Genomic DNA, 13,767 nt, shown 5'->3' on the forward strand with positions numbered 1-13,767 from the left:
AATTCGCCCGCTCCGGCAGTGGAGGCGCGCGGACGTTCCTGTGCCCGGCGAAGCGCCTTTGCAGTTTGCCTTCCCGGCTCTGCCCGAGCACCCCTCGATATCCCCTCCACCCACAGTTCTCCAACACCTCATGTCAGGTATCTTTACTCCAGATATCTTGGGAAATGCGAGCCAGCTATCAGCTACTTTGCCACAACATCTGTCCCTCCCTCGAAGTTGAGCGAAGGGGCAAAGCTGTCCCGAGCACTGCGAGGTGTTGCCGAGGGCGGGACGGCCGCTCCTCCCGACCCGCGCACCCCCGAGCCCGCCGGCCGCGGCCGCAATCGTGCTGGGCCCTTACGCCGTCCCTCTCGGCACTGAGGAGGGGAGTACTGGGGGATTTAAGCCTGACTAAATCATTCGAAGAGATGGAAATACCGGATCCGGCGTTTCGAGTATCGTTTGTGTTTGGTCGAAAATGTTAGCGCAGATATTGCAGGTGCCTTTCATTTAAGTAAAATATTGTTTAAAGTAAAGAAAAAAAAAGGCAAAACCAAACCCACCACAATCCCCCGAAAACCAGCCAAACGAAAACCAAACCAAACCCTCCAGTGCAGAGCCTACTCCGTTTCCGCAGCTCAATGCACCCACGCATATGTGGCGTGAAGTACCGGCTGGCATTGATGTGCACTGGGCAGGTCACTTGGGAATGGTGGGCAGAGGTGCTGGAATTTCAACGAATGCCTTAAAATTGCTTTCTGTACCATCCGCCAGCATCCGCTGTTTAATTTCTACTGGGACGGCTGTTCCCAGAAAAGATCTTTTAAATATAAATAGCTTTCAGACCTCATAGGAATTATGATTTGCCGGGGCAGAGAATTAAGTGAGGGTGGGTGTTGAAACCAGCTCTGGGAGCTGTCGTCTTTGGGAGGGAAGCTGCTGGTCAGGGCAAATCGCTTTAGGGTTTTTTGGTTTGTTTTGGTTTCTTTTCTTTTTTTAACAGGTCGCATAAAAATGCGCTTTGTGGAGTATCTCTTCGCATGATCGAAAATAAATATATTTGAGAACTCTGTGATCCCTTCAGAGATATGTCGCCTGTAAGAAAAAAATAGGACGCATGACTGGGTAAGTTATTCGTAATTTATTCGTAATTTATTGCTTTTCCGGAGTTTAATTCAAGCAAAGAACAGAAGCGGTGAGAACACGATACCCCTTTCCTTCATAGCTTTGATCGTCCCAGAAACACATTTTTATGCCTCCCACACAGGATAAAGGTGGCGATGCTTCCCTCATGACGTGGTCTTCTCCTACGGGAGCATCATCTCAAATGCGAAATTATTCAAGGCGGATGATGCAGATGTCAGGAAGTTCTGCTGGCATTTCTCTCAGCTTCTCCGAATCCCGAGATTTTGTCAAGGAATTTCTGCTCGTCAGCAGGCTCCTTCGTCAGCTAGAGGTGCCCTCGAGTGGGTCGGTCACCTTTCGCCTTAGGCGATCAATTAAAGAGCTGGCAATGGCCGCCAAAAGCTGTGTCCCTGAGCTGGCCTCCGCTACGGTGTCTCCCGCAGGTGCAGAGGCTACCTTGAATAATTTCTGGGGCAATCCCCGTTCCTTAGGGATTCGATTTTCTTAGAGCTGAGATAGTTAAAAGAGACGGGACACTTGCTCAATTTTTATTTTTTAAAGAAAAAATGTTGGGAGCCAAACAGCGCGCAGGAGAGGATGCCATCCGTGGGGCCTCTCGCCTCCCTGCAAGCCACCTGTGGCAAATGGGTGACGTTCCCGCTCCCTTCCCGATGCCTGCGCCCGCCCCACAGCTCCTGCCGCCGGCTCCCCTCGCCGCCCCCCCTCCTGCCGGGAGTACGGAGGCGGCAGAAAACCGAAGCTCAAGCCCAGCTGGGGCGGGGGAGGAGGTGTTGGCTGGTCCCGGGCTAATGGCTCAACTTCTCTGGTGGCAAGAGCAAACTGCTTCGCAGAGAAACTGTTGTCACACGGGCTGAGGTGTTTGAGGCAGTGAAATGTCCCGGGAATGCCTTCCTCTGGAGGTCGAGGGACAGGCACGAAGAACAGGGAGAGGCATTCCATTTATCCTGGGAAATACGGGAAATGCCTGAACCGAGGGACACTGGCTGCACTGCCACACAGCCTCACAGTAACCTCTCTGTCCTTTGTGTGAAGAAAGGCTTTGTGCAAAGATCAAAAGGGACAGAAGAAAGCACTAATTAAACTTTCAGCTCTATATTCCACTTGGAGAGGGCCCTATGACTTGCAGTTCACTCTAGGAAAATGCACGCACCCATCCTCATTGCAGTACTCCTTTACCTCCTCTTGACATTTTTCTTTCCTCTGATTCCCTTCATCTTCCAGGGTTTTATGTTTCTGGCTTGTCCCTGCATTCCTTCCAGACCTACAATGCTTTCGTTTACACTTTCTTCCCTAAGGCTCCTTAATTCATCCTCCAAACTGTTTGGCATTGACTTGTGCATGTCACCTTCAATTTTACATTTAAGAGGTACTGAGCTGTGCTTGAATTTTCTGGGCATCAAGGAGTTGCCAGGAACGCTGGTATGAGAAGGGCAAACTGATGCCAGGCTGGTGGAACATACACACATGCCTGGTCCTGGGCAGCCAGCTGTAGCAAGGCTGTTTGACGCCTTAGGAGAGACAGGCGATTTGAAGGGACCTTAGAGGGGTATGTGGCAAATGTTCCACTGCCTGTGGGCACAGCCCTTGTCCTGACACCAGTGAGCTCAATTTGTTTATCCACGCCATCATCTTAGTTAGACTCCTTATGAAGCATTAATTTTTGTTTCATTCCCAAATTACTGACTTGATAGTAAACAAAACAGAAACATATCCACGTAGGAAAAACACACCTAATAAATAAAAATATTGAAACCAGAGGAAGGAAACAAATGATTGGTGGAAGCACCTAAAGCAAATTGTGTAACACCCAATTTTCTTATACTCTCTGTGCTGGGTGACTACAGCCCTGTCACAGTGTGTGGCAGGGGAAGTGCTTGTTTATGTACATGTACATGCATGCATACATATACACAGCATTAAGCAGCACCAGAGAGCGGGCTGCAACATTGGAGCTCTGCCACCGTTCCTGTCCCACTGTTGAAATGCTCCTTGGCAGCCCTTTGGCCCTGATCACCTGCCAGGCTCCCAGCCAGAGCTCAGCACAGGGTTTACTCCATCCTGGGATCTACATTGCCTCCTTCCTTTGGAGGCAGAGAGTGCTCACACACACGGACATGCACCAGGTCACAGCAGCTGGCCAATGCCCATGGGGGTACCTTGGCAGGGGCTACAGAAGCAGCAGGCCTCTGTAGCCTGGCATTGCATAGCCTGGAGTTCTCTCCAGGAAGGCTCTTCTGGAGCAGGCTCTTCACCACAGCTGGAAGCAGCACAGAACCACCCTCCAATGCACTAGCCTAATAGCCCAAGCACTGAGGAAGACAGGTAGCTGCATGCAGGTCTCCACTTTTAAGAGTTTAAGCACGACTGCTAGCAAACAGTCCCTGATGTGCAGCAGACCCTTGTCTACCTGCTATTTATACCTTTTAGAATAGCATTTATTTTATACAGTAACTGCAGAGCTCTGTGAAGAGGGACTGTGAGTCTGTCTCCTCTCCTCTCAGTGCTTTCCCCACAAAGGGACAGAAGACCACCCAGCTCTCACCCATGGTCAGCACTGATCTTGCCTCTGCCCTGTCTTATTGTGTGCTCTCCAGTGAGAGAGGCTGGTTCTTATGATGACATCTAAAGAGATTTTCAAGATAAAATTTTAAGTATGTTTGTTACTGTGGATTTTATTTATTATTGTATTTATTTATATTATATATTTATTATTTTATATCTTATATGTTTAACTCACATGAGGATAAAAATGAAGCCTGGGTATAAAATAACATAGATAAGGGCAAACAGATTAAATTTACTTCACATATAAATTTAAAAAGCACATGTAAAAAAAGCACTGATTATTTCAGAATAATGACTCTGGATTCATCCTTGGCTGCTTAGCTTGGGATATCAAGACCTTTGTTGGCCCAGAGGTGTATTTTTATTAACACTTTGAAAACTTTTTTCTGTGTGAAAACATTGAGGACTTTTAAATAATTAATAAGGACAAGGATGGGGCCCCACTTCCATCTGCTGCCCATTCACTCTTCTGTTTCACTTGAGGCAGCAATGACATTGTGTGCAGGAGTTAACTGCCAGTCAGAACATCTGTTTTGTACTCTGAGAACTGGGGATGCTGATCTTTGGGATGATACCCAGTGCATGCTTTCTGGAAACAGAATTTCAAATCCTGTTTCTGTAGCCAGCATCCATAGTCTGAGGGTTCATCCACCTACTGAGTCAAGAGGCCGGAGGTATTGCTTCCTGTTTCGGGGGCACATATTTCTTAGAGAAATATATTGCTCTGTGTAAGCAAGGTGCATTTTTTTGCTTCATATAAACATTATGTTAATCCTGAATGGGAAGTGCCCCACCAGAGCCTGCCTGTAGTCATATGGCTGTTGTTGAACGTGTGGCTTCTGTTATTCCTGGCTCTGGAGCTGGTGAACATGCTGTTCCTTCCACTTCCTTTGGTAATGGTCATCTGCACATTTTGAGGGTAATCCAGGGCACCACACACACACCCCGCAGCCATTCTTAAAAACAGGAATTCATTGTCTTTTCTTCATGCACACTTACATTTGCACATATTATTTGCAAGTCTTCATAAACAGAAAAGATTTTCTGATTAACTTTATAAAGTGAAGATATGATGAATTCAGTTTATCCACTTTAACCCCTTTTAATTGGAGTAAGGTGGGACAAACAATATCTGTGAGTTAAAATTTGAAGTGGTACCTTTTCTCTTGATTGCTGTGATACATACAGGAAAAAGAGATAAATGAGAAATATTCGTAAAGGTGCATGGCATGCCAAGAGCCTCTGTAACGTGCTTTTATTGCTAGTCCAGAAAAGTACATGTTGCCAAAACTAGCCAGTACCTGGTCATTTTGACAAGCAGAAACATGTCACTGATGGATTGCCCAAAATCAGAATCATGCAAATCCATTTGTAACTCTTTTATATTTTGCTGGGATTTTGAATATCATAAACTAATGAAAGTCAAACTTAGCTATAGTATATTAATTGAAAGAGAAAACCCCTGGTTTTGCTGAGTAATTTAATCATCTATACAGATAGCTGAAAAGAGCCCCTTTTTAATTTCTAGAAAGAACAGACATACCTCTTATTATAAACTTTTGTTTAGAATATTTTTCAGAAGAATTCTAATAACAACTAAGAAAACAGATCTATGATATTCATCTATTTATGTACCATTATATCTTTATTTAATACTGAGATTCTGATAACCCTCAGAGATTTCAGAAATAATTGTGTTTCTGTCATGTTCAGTGCAATATAGTCTTATAGAAGAATAATAGTTGATCCAGGGAACCTTGAACTAGTCTCCAGCAATTAAATGTCTCTTTTTTAAAATCAAGGGCACTATCATCTATCACATATAGGGATGAAGTTTCAGTTCAGATTTCACTTCAGCATTTATCGTAAACACTTATGTAAGTTTTAAAATATTTTATACATATATATGTTTCTATTTTGTTGATTTTAAAAAAATTCTAACACTTTATGTCGTTAAATCACTAGTTTTTACACCTGGAGTTTGATTTATACTCCAGAATTTATACTCTAGATTTATACTCCAGAATTCAGCTCCTTTGGCATCTCAGCTAGAATTTGTATCTGTGGTACACTTGGCTTTTGCCTTTTTTTATAGTTGAATTACTACCCATCTCCAGCAATAGATGGAGCTGTGAGTATTTTTCTCCCTATTAGTCCTTCATTGTTCTTTTTTCCCTCCTTCAGTAGTTATTTAAATACATTTTCTTACAATGGGACTTATTTACCACAACACTAATTTACCTCGACTCCAAGTTATGTGCTGCTAAGAACACAACTTCTCCAGTAACTTCATCTAGGGTATGGAAAGAGTGGGCAAAGTGCAGAGCTGAAAGTAAATTGCTTACATTTTTCTTTCTCTGAAGGTGATGGTGAGTGTCACCCTTTGTTCTTCCTGCAGAAAGAAAGAGCTGTGGACAGTTTGTGGCATCAGAGAGTGATGGCTGAGGATGTCTGGGTTTGTCTAGTGGCTGGTTCTGTGTAGGTGTGAAGGGTGCTTGGTGATTCCTCTTGAATTAGGCAAAAGCAAGACTTCATCATGTGCATATTCTTTACAACAAAAAAGGATAATTTAAAACTAGAATTATTTGGAAACCCATCCTTAGATGGGTTCATTACTCGTCTCTGCTTGGGCAGATAATTGGAGGGCAGCCATGGATAAGAGGGCAAAGGTGCCACCTACACAGAGATGTGTAAAGTGATGGTTTCCTTGCAGTGTAATGATCTCTGGATAGCTGCGTGCAGCCACAGACCATGTCTGTTGGTGAATTGCATCGTTACCTTTGGTGGTGAAGCTCAGCTTTTCAGAGGAATGTTCAATACTAAGGGTAGATGGTTTTAAGGTCCTCTAAGGTCCTTGAAGGCTTTTTAGATTTTATGCTCTGTGAGCTTGTAAGTTTGGCCTTTTGTGAGGCTGTTTTTTGAGCCATTTCAGTGTATGCATTGGTATGGGGAGAGATAAGCCTGGTTTCTTTTGAAAGAACACATGTTTGAGAGGAGAAAGCAAACAGTATATTGGCATCTAGCTCTGCCAGTTCCAGTCAGTCCAGAGACGGTTTATTCTACAAAGAGTATTCAGCACAGTGTTGGAGAGAATAATTAATTTCTTTAAAACTTGTTTAAGTGAATGGTAGTTTTGAACTACTAGAGATTTCTGGATTAGTTCCTTTGGGTTTTATTGATTTTTATTTCTGTCTTTTAACACTGTATTATATCTTCGTAAATGAGTCTTAAAAACTTATTCAGATAATGAAATCAAAGAGAGGAAATACTTTCCCCTCCAAAACAGCAGAAACTAAAAAAATAATAAAAAACAGTGCTTCTTTTATTTTAAAAAGTCATGCTGAATGATGAATACAGATATTCACTTTGGTGCAAAACTTTTTTTTTCCCTGTCAACTATTGCCAGTTTGAAAGTGATATAAAATATTTTGAAATAAGAAGCAGCAGTGCAGAAATTAGTGGCCATTCATTTTTTTCTCATGGAGAGAACTTTAAAAACAGGTGTTGCTGTAACACTTTGCAGTAGAAATTCAAGATGCATTATTCACATATAGATAGTGTATTTTTGTAGGACTAGAATCTCTCTTAACTTGTAAATTCAGAACTGCTTGAAAAATATTAGGAGTAACATGGGTTATGATAGAATTGCTGGAACTGGTTAGGATGATAGTGTTTACTTTTATGTCTCTGAGACTCATGCCCTGTAAAGGATTTAAAGGCCTTAAACTCATACTCTTTTTCTCAGATTTGTTTTAATTCCTTCTGGTTTTATTGATATTTATTTCCTTTCTTTTGACACTGCTGTCTATGTTGGCTCTTAAAATCTTACTCAGATCATGATATCAAAAGAGAGGAAGTATGTTCTTGTATCTTTCAGCTTGGCAGGGGGATTGGTTCATTCTTAAAATGGGAGTGTGGCATAGGATTTGAAGTTCTTATTTTGTTACCTCAAGTATCATCAACATTTACCATCTCTGAATTGCATATTTATTTGTATATACAGTGACTTTTGCGACTGTGATGTAAGTAGTTTCTTTTTGTAGTAACAATTGTGACACAATTTGATTATTGTTAGAAAAGTAAATAATGGGGTTTTTATTTATGTCTGAACAAAAAATTAAAGCATTTTATTTCAATTTGATCACAAATTAATTATTTTGTTGGGGTTTTTTCACATCAGGGTTTCAATTAAAAAAATAAATGGAATTTTGGATTGCACATGTGAGCAGTTTTGTATTTAAAGCATCAATAACCCCCCTGCTTTTCTGAAATGAAATGTCTGATTTTGACATATTCTAAATGTTACTATTAGTTAAAGATAGAAAATTAAAGTTTTTTCACCAGATTTAAACTTACTTTGAGAAACATCTCTCTACAGTTCTGTTTTTTGAATAATTCACTATTCATGAAAAAATAAAGTTTCTCAGATGTTTTTGCAGTTTTATGCCTTTGTTTGTGTCTGCGAAATAAGTTCTGTTAGAAATATTTACATATATCACTTGATAGACTAGGTTAGAATAACAAAGTAAAACAGACATGCTGAACTCTTAAACTCAGTGTGTGTGAAGCAGCCAGTATCTGTTAAGATGGAAAAATAAAGTAATTAAGGAAAATTTTGTTTTTTAAAACTATGGAGAACTAATCAACAGGAACATAAAAGTTATCAAAAGTTTTATTTATGTCTTAAGGGTCTCATAGCCATGAAGGTAAAAGGGGAAAAAAGATGTGATAGACAAGAAAAATCAATGAAATATAACAGGCACAGGGATAAATCAGTAGATGGAAAGGGACAGTCACTGCTGAAGACTAAAGGTTCCCCGGCGGGTGCCCCTTCATTTTTCCTTTCCTAGCCATGCAAGGGGTGGACATTCACTGGGGTAGCTGTACACCCTGCAGAGGGTTGTCCATCCCCAGACACCAACATCCCCTCCTAACCTGCAGCTCAGGCTGCTGGGAGGGTTGGGACTTCAGTGAGTGTGCTCAATCTGACAGGGAGGGTATCCCTACATCTGCATTGGAGAAACCAAACTTTGCTTCTCCACTGGAAAGTGGGCCTGGGAATATTTGAGTAAGGTTGGGTCCTTATTTAGCAGGGAAATTAAAGGTCGGTACAACGAGGTTAATCCACAGTTAACACTTTTAGTACTCAAGTGTCCACAAAGCCAAGTACTTTTTGTTTTTCAGCTGCCAGCAGCAGATGTGGCAGTCTCACTTTTTTTTTCTCCCTGTAGATTTGGCTCTCCAGGATACATGCTTTTATTAGTAGCATTTCATCTCTCTGTAATGAGGTAACCACACTGCAGCTTTGTCAAATTCCTTCCCTAGAATGGTACTTCATGTTCAGATTTTTTGTTTCTGTCAGTGTCACAGAAAGAGCAGTTACAGTCCTCAGAAGTTGATTTATTGCAAGTGCTTCTTGCTGGGAAAGATTATTTTTATTTGTATACATATTTTTAACTTTTACAAGAGACAATTACATTCTCAATTTTTGTGTGTGTGTGTTTGTACTGCAGCCATTTAATTAACATTAATTGGGTACATTAAAATTAAGAATGTCTTCAGGAAATGATGCTAAAGAAATTCTTAAATATACTTTATAAATGTTTCTGATCCAAATACAGACAATTTCTTATAAGGAAATTAGTAGGAGGTCCATTCTTCAGTTTTATAAACATTTCTGTGCCTCACTAAGGCCACAAGGCCTGGGATAAGGCCAATGTAGACCAAAAACAAGCTGGTTGTTACATCTGCATGACTTAAGGCCAATATAAATGCATCTATGAAATGCATGTGTATGAAAAATCTAGGGAAAACAGTTTGAAGAAGACCACCAACAAATAGATCACAGATGAACATTTCTTTCATGTGCCTGAAAGAGAATCATTGCAGAGGTGGTTAGACAGTGTTATTTGTAGATCGTAACTTACCATAGAGCAGGAGAGAAAATCATGTTTTCCAGCTATGTCCAATCTGAGAGATGTAAAAAATAACCTATTATGCCACATTGGAGAGAAATATATCCATTTTTTTAAAGAAGTTTTTGTAAGTGAAGTTGTTGTTAGAATGCAAGAAATCCATATCTAAATTTATGATGTTACTTTACAGTATGTCTCTGAAGAAATATTTCATCATTTAGCAAATGCTATAAACATTTGCTAAGCTGAATTGATTCAATAAGTGCAAGTTACCATTATGAATGCTGTACTTCATCAGAAGATTTTAATAATGCTTGAAATATAACCCAAATATAAGAAAACACCAGCTCTATCTGCTAGGTAGAAAATGAAAGTGTGGTTGATAAAAGACCCAGGGGTTGTACTCCATTGTCATGTTCACATGAGTCATTCTGAAGTATGTGACAGTGATCACTATTCTGCTTCAGTCAGGGTTGCAGATTTGTACTGTTTATTAGTATTAATTCTGTACTTCTACTTTCAAAGGGAAATGTCACACTAATGCCAGCATTTATTGGTATCCAGAAAAATTTAGAGACAATGAGTCTTTGCTCTTTCAAAATCAAACACTCCATGAAGCAATTCTTTCCCTAGAAAAGGATTTGATCTCAATGTCGCATCTGGCACATGCAAAGGCACATCTAAATCTTTTGGGTTTTTTCTTTGCTTCCAAGAGAAAAAAACCCAAATGCAAAAAACCCAAACAAACAACCTCCCCTCACAACCCCAGCTACAAAAAATATATTGTGCTGCAGCTGCCCCTCCCTTCCCAAGTTTCCCTATTCTGTCCTTTGTTGTAGGAGATAATGCTTTCTTTTCATTGTGAATAATTATTAGATACTTATTTTGTACATTTTTTATAATTAAAACCTATTAGTTTATTTGAAAATCTCTGCAATTTTAATGATATTTAAGTTTTTCATTTTTAACTTTGCAATTCAACTGTCAGTAAAAATTCAAAATCCAAACTGTATAATTTCATGGGGATATATGTAGTACTAAATGAGCTAAGTTAATTTTCTCATTAGGAGATAAGTGATAAGACACTATTTTCAGGTTTTTAAAGAAAATAGAATATCGAGTGTATTTCATAGTATTAATTTTGTCAGATGCTTCAAGTACAAGATTACCCCCTAATGACATCAAGCCATGTTAAATGGGATGCACATGCATGCCCTTGACAGGTACAAACTGTCATGGGAATGTTGGATACTATTCTCTGGGAAATATTCGCTATTGCCTTATTTTGTACTGCAAGCTCTCATCTGATAATTTAGAAGTTAATCGCCTTTGGCTTTCTCTGTAGGTACTAAAGAAGTAGGAAGAGTAATGTCATTAAGATGTGCTTCACTGAAAACAGAGGGAACCAAGGGAGCCCAGCTTTCTTTTAACTTGGGAACTCCTCACTAGTGTGGCTGATATCTGACAGAGATATGTACAGTATGAATGATATGATGTTCAATAAGGCAAAGTGCTGCACCCTGCACTTGGATCACAGCAACCCCATGCAGTGCTACAGCCTTGGGGCAGAGTGGCTGGAAAGCTGCCCAGTGGAAAAAGACCTGAGGATGCTGGTCGACAGCTAGCCAAACCAAGAACCAGCACTGTGTCCAGGTGGCCAAGAAGCCAATGGCATCCTGATCTGTATCAGAAATAGGGTGGGCAACAGGACTAGGGAAGTGATCAGCTCCCTGTACTTGGCACTGATGAGGCCACACCTCAAGTATAGTGTCCAGTTCTGGGCCCCTAACTATGAGAAGGACATTGAGGTTCTGAAAAGGGCGATGAAGTTGATGAAGGGTCTAGAGAGTAAGTCATATGAGGAGTGGCTGAGGGAGCTGGGATTGTTTAGCTTGGAGAAGAGAAGGCTCGTGGGAAACCTTATTGGTCTCTACAACTACCTGAAAGGAGGTTGTAGCAAGGACAAGAAGAAATGGCCTCAAGCTGCACCAGGGGAGTTTCAGGCTGGACATCAGGAAGAATTTCTTCACTGAAAGAGTGGTCAGGCATTGGAATGGGTTGCCCAGGGAAGTCACCATCCCTGGAAGTGATGAAATGACAGGACATGGCACTTAGTATTATGCTTTAGTTGACAAGGTGGTGTTTGGTCCAAGGTTGGATTTAATGACCTCGAACATCTTTTCCAACCCTAATGATTCTATGATTCTATTCTATGATTCTGTGATTTAGGAGATGATAGTCCTCTCTTCCATAAGTAAGTACCTTTACTGGTCTTTTGCCTGGGATCCCATTTGCTGTTTCCTGCCGTGATGGGGTGACCCAGGGATTCTGGACACTAATGAATATCCTGTCTCCACAACTGGTAGGAAGTAAAGCATGGATTTCCATTGTGTGTAAAACTGAATTCAACATACCACTATGAATGAGAGTTATGGAAAAGACTATTAAATGTGTGAGATGATTTTGCATTGGAAGTTGAAATCAGGGTGGTGGTATAGTGCCAGCCAGATGACAGTTTTCATATGCCAGAAGTAGATTGGGTATTAGTGGGTAGAGGAGCAGTTAGGAAAATTAGAGGTGAATCTACAGGTCTTATACATGTAGCAGCAGATTGGAGGAAGTAGTCTGTACGTGTCAGTGTATATACATGGATTGGCTTTTTTGTGAGTTTGTCTAAGAACCTGATATTTGTACTTATAAATTATAAATATATGTATCTACACATAATATATAGACATATATTGTGTGGAACCTACAAGGGTAAATATGATGGGTTAGCAGAAGGATTTAGCATGTTAAAGATAACAGAAAATAACATGCACTGAAAATATTACCACCAAAAATTTTAGGGGCAATTTCAAAGATTTGATGAGGTGTATAGCTACAAACTTCTGCTGCAACCGTGGGTTGCAGATGTAATTTTTTATGTCTGATATTGCTGTGGCAACAAGATGTCACCTGGAGTTCAGAAAAAGAAGCAACAAATTATTGAAAATGAGGGTGAGATCAAGTGAGGAAAACACAGAAACAGGAAGAGGCAGAGAATGAGATGTTGAAAAAAAATGACAAGTGGGATACATAAGGAGCGAAAAGGCAGGAAAAAGAGAACTGACTGGATAGGTGGTATTTGTCGTTCCTTTTCCCTGCTTACCATTTGAAACATTGCTCTTATTGTACTCTCTTCAAATACTTTGAGGCTTTTGTCCAACTAGGAGTTACAAGAAGGAGTAGGCAGACATCGTGAATATTTATTGACTTAACCGGAGCATAATATTTATAACAAGGCAAAAGACTTTTAGCTACATGGCAAAAAAACAGGATTAAATAAAACCCCAAATCCTCTTTGGCTGCAATATCAATCCCAGATCAGCCTCAGAGAGCAAGAATTGCAAAATTATTAAAAATAATCTAAAGTTAAAGACTAAAATAGCTAATATTGATGTCCTATTTAGGTACAGAATCACTAATTGAATCAATGGAAAAAAAGCTTGTTTATGCAGCCAGTCCTTCAAACAAGCAGCCAGGGGCAAAATGACTATTGAAAAATGCATGGTAGTGCTGAGAGAAGAGTAATTTTGAGGATGTGGGTTTTTCCCTCGCTGCTGCTCTCTGAGCTAGGAAACTTCTTCTTTATTAAAAAAAAATCCTCACAGTAGCTAGTTCCCAGAAGCCTGGAGAAGGGAGCTGCTTCTGAGAAAGAGGAGTAGGAGTCATCAATCAACAAATAAAAGAGAAAGCTTCTTAGGAGAAGTTTTATCTTCCTCCTTCTAGTGTTTATTCAGTGCTCATTGTGCAAATGCATGGACACCTCTTCTGCCTCTGTGCATGGGAAAGCACTAACAAGTCCCAAGTACAGCTCTACTCTCCCGTTTTTTCAGAGCGGTGCCCTACTTCATTCGTGATTGAAAGTGTCTTATTTTTATCGTTGTGCATATATTTTTACTTTTATCTGAAAGGTACTACTATTCCTCTCTGTGACACCATCATTAGAAAAGTGGTCTAGAAGGTGCTGAAATTAAGTGCTTCTGCTGTGGATAACAGCCATGCAATTTATTAGCAGAGATTTCTCTTGTGAATATCTCTGACATGCCATGACTCAGTTTTGATGGAGTCCTTTAGAAGAGGGAGTTAATTAAGATGAGAGGAAAAAGAAAGTGAGGAA

At 40.4% G+C, this 13,767-nt stretch overlaps 1 long non-coding RNA gene across 1 annotated transcript; it reads left to right on the forward strand.

The window, feature by feature from the left end:
* Positions 1-53: 53 nt before the first annotated feature.
* LOC108499999 lies at positions 54-1,329 on the forward strand. The gene is made up of 3 exons (XR_001875735.1): positions 54-137; positions 983-1,104; positions 1,247-1,329. It is a non-coding gene; the product is annotated as an uncharacterized LOC108499999 (long non-coding RNA).
* The last annotated feature ends 12,438 nt before the right edge of the window (positions 1,330-13,767 follow it).

The sequence above is a fragment of the Lepidothrix coronata genome, unplaced genomic scaffold, assembly GCF_001604755.1.
Source record: "Lepidothrix coronata isolate B3197 unplaced genomic scaffold, Lepidothrix_coronata-1.0 Scaffold83, whole genome shotgun sequence".
Taxonomy (NCBI): domain Eukaryota; kingdom Metazoa; phylum Chordata; class Aves; order Passeriformes; family Pipridae; genus Lepidothrix; species Lepidothrix coronata.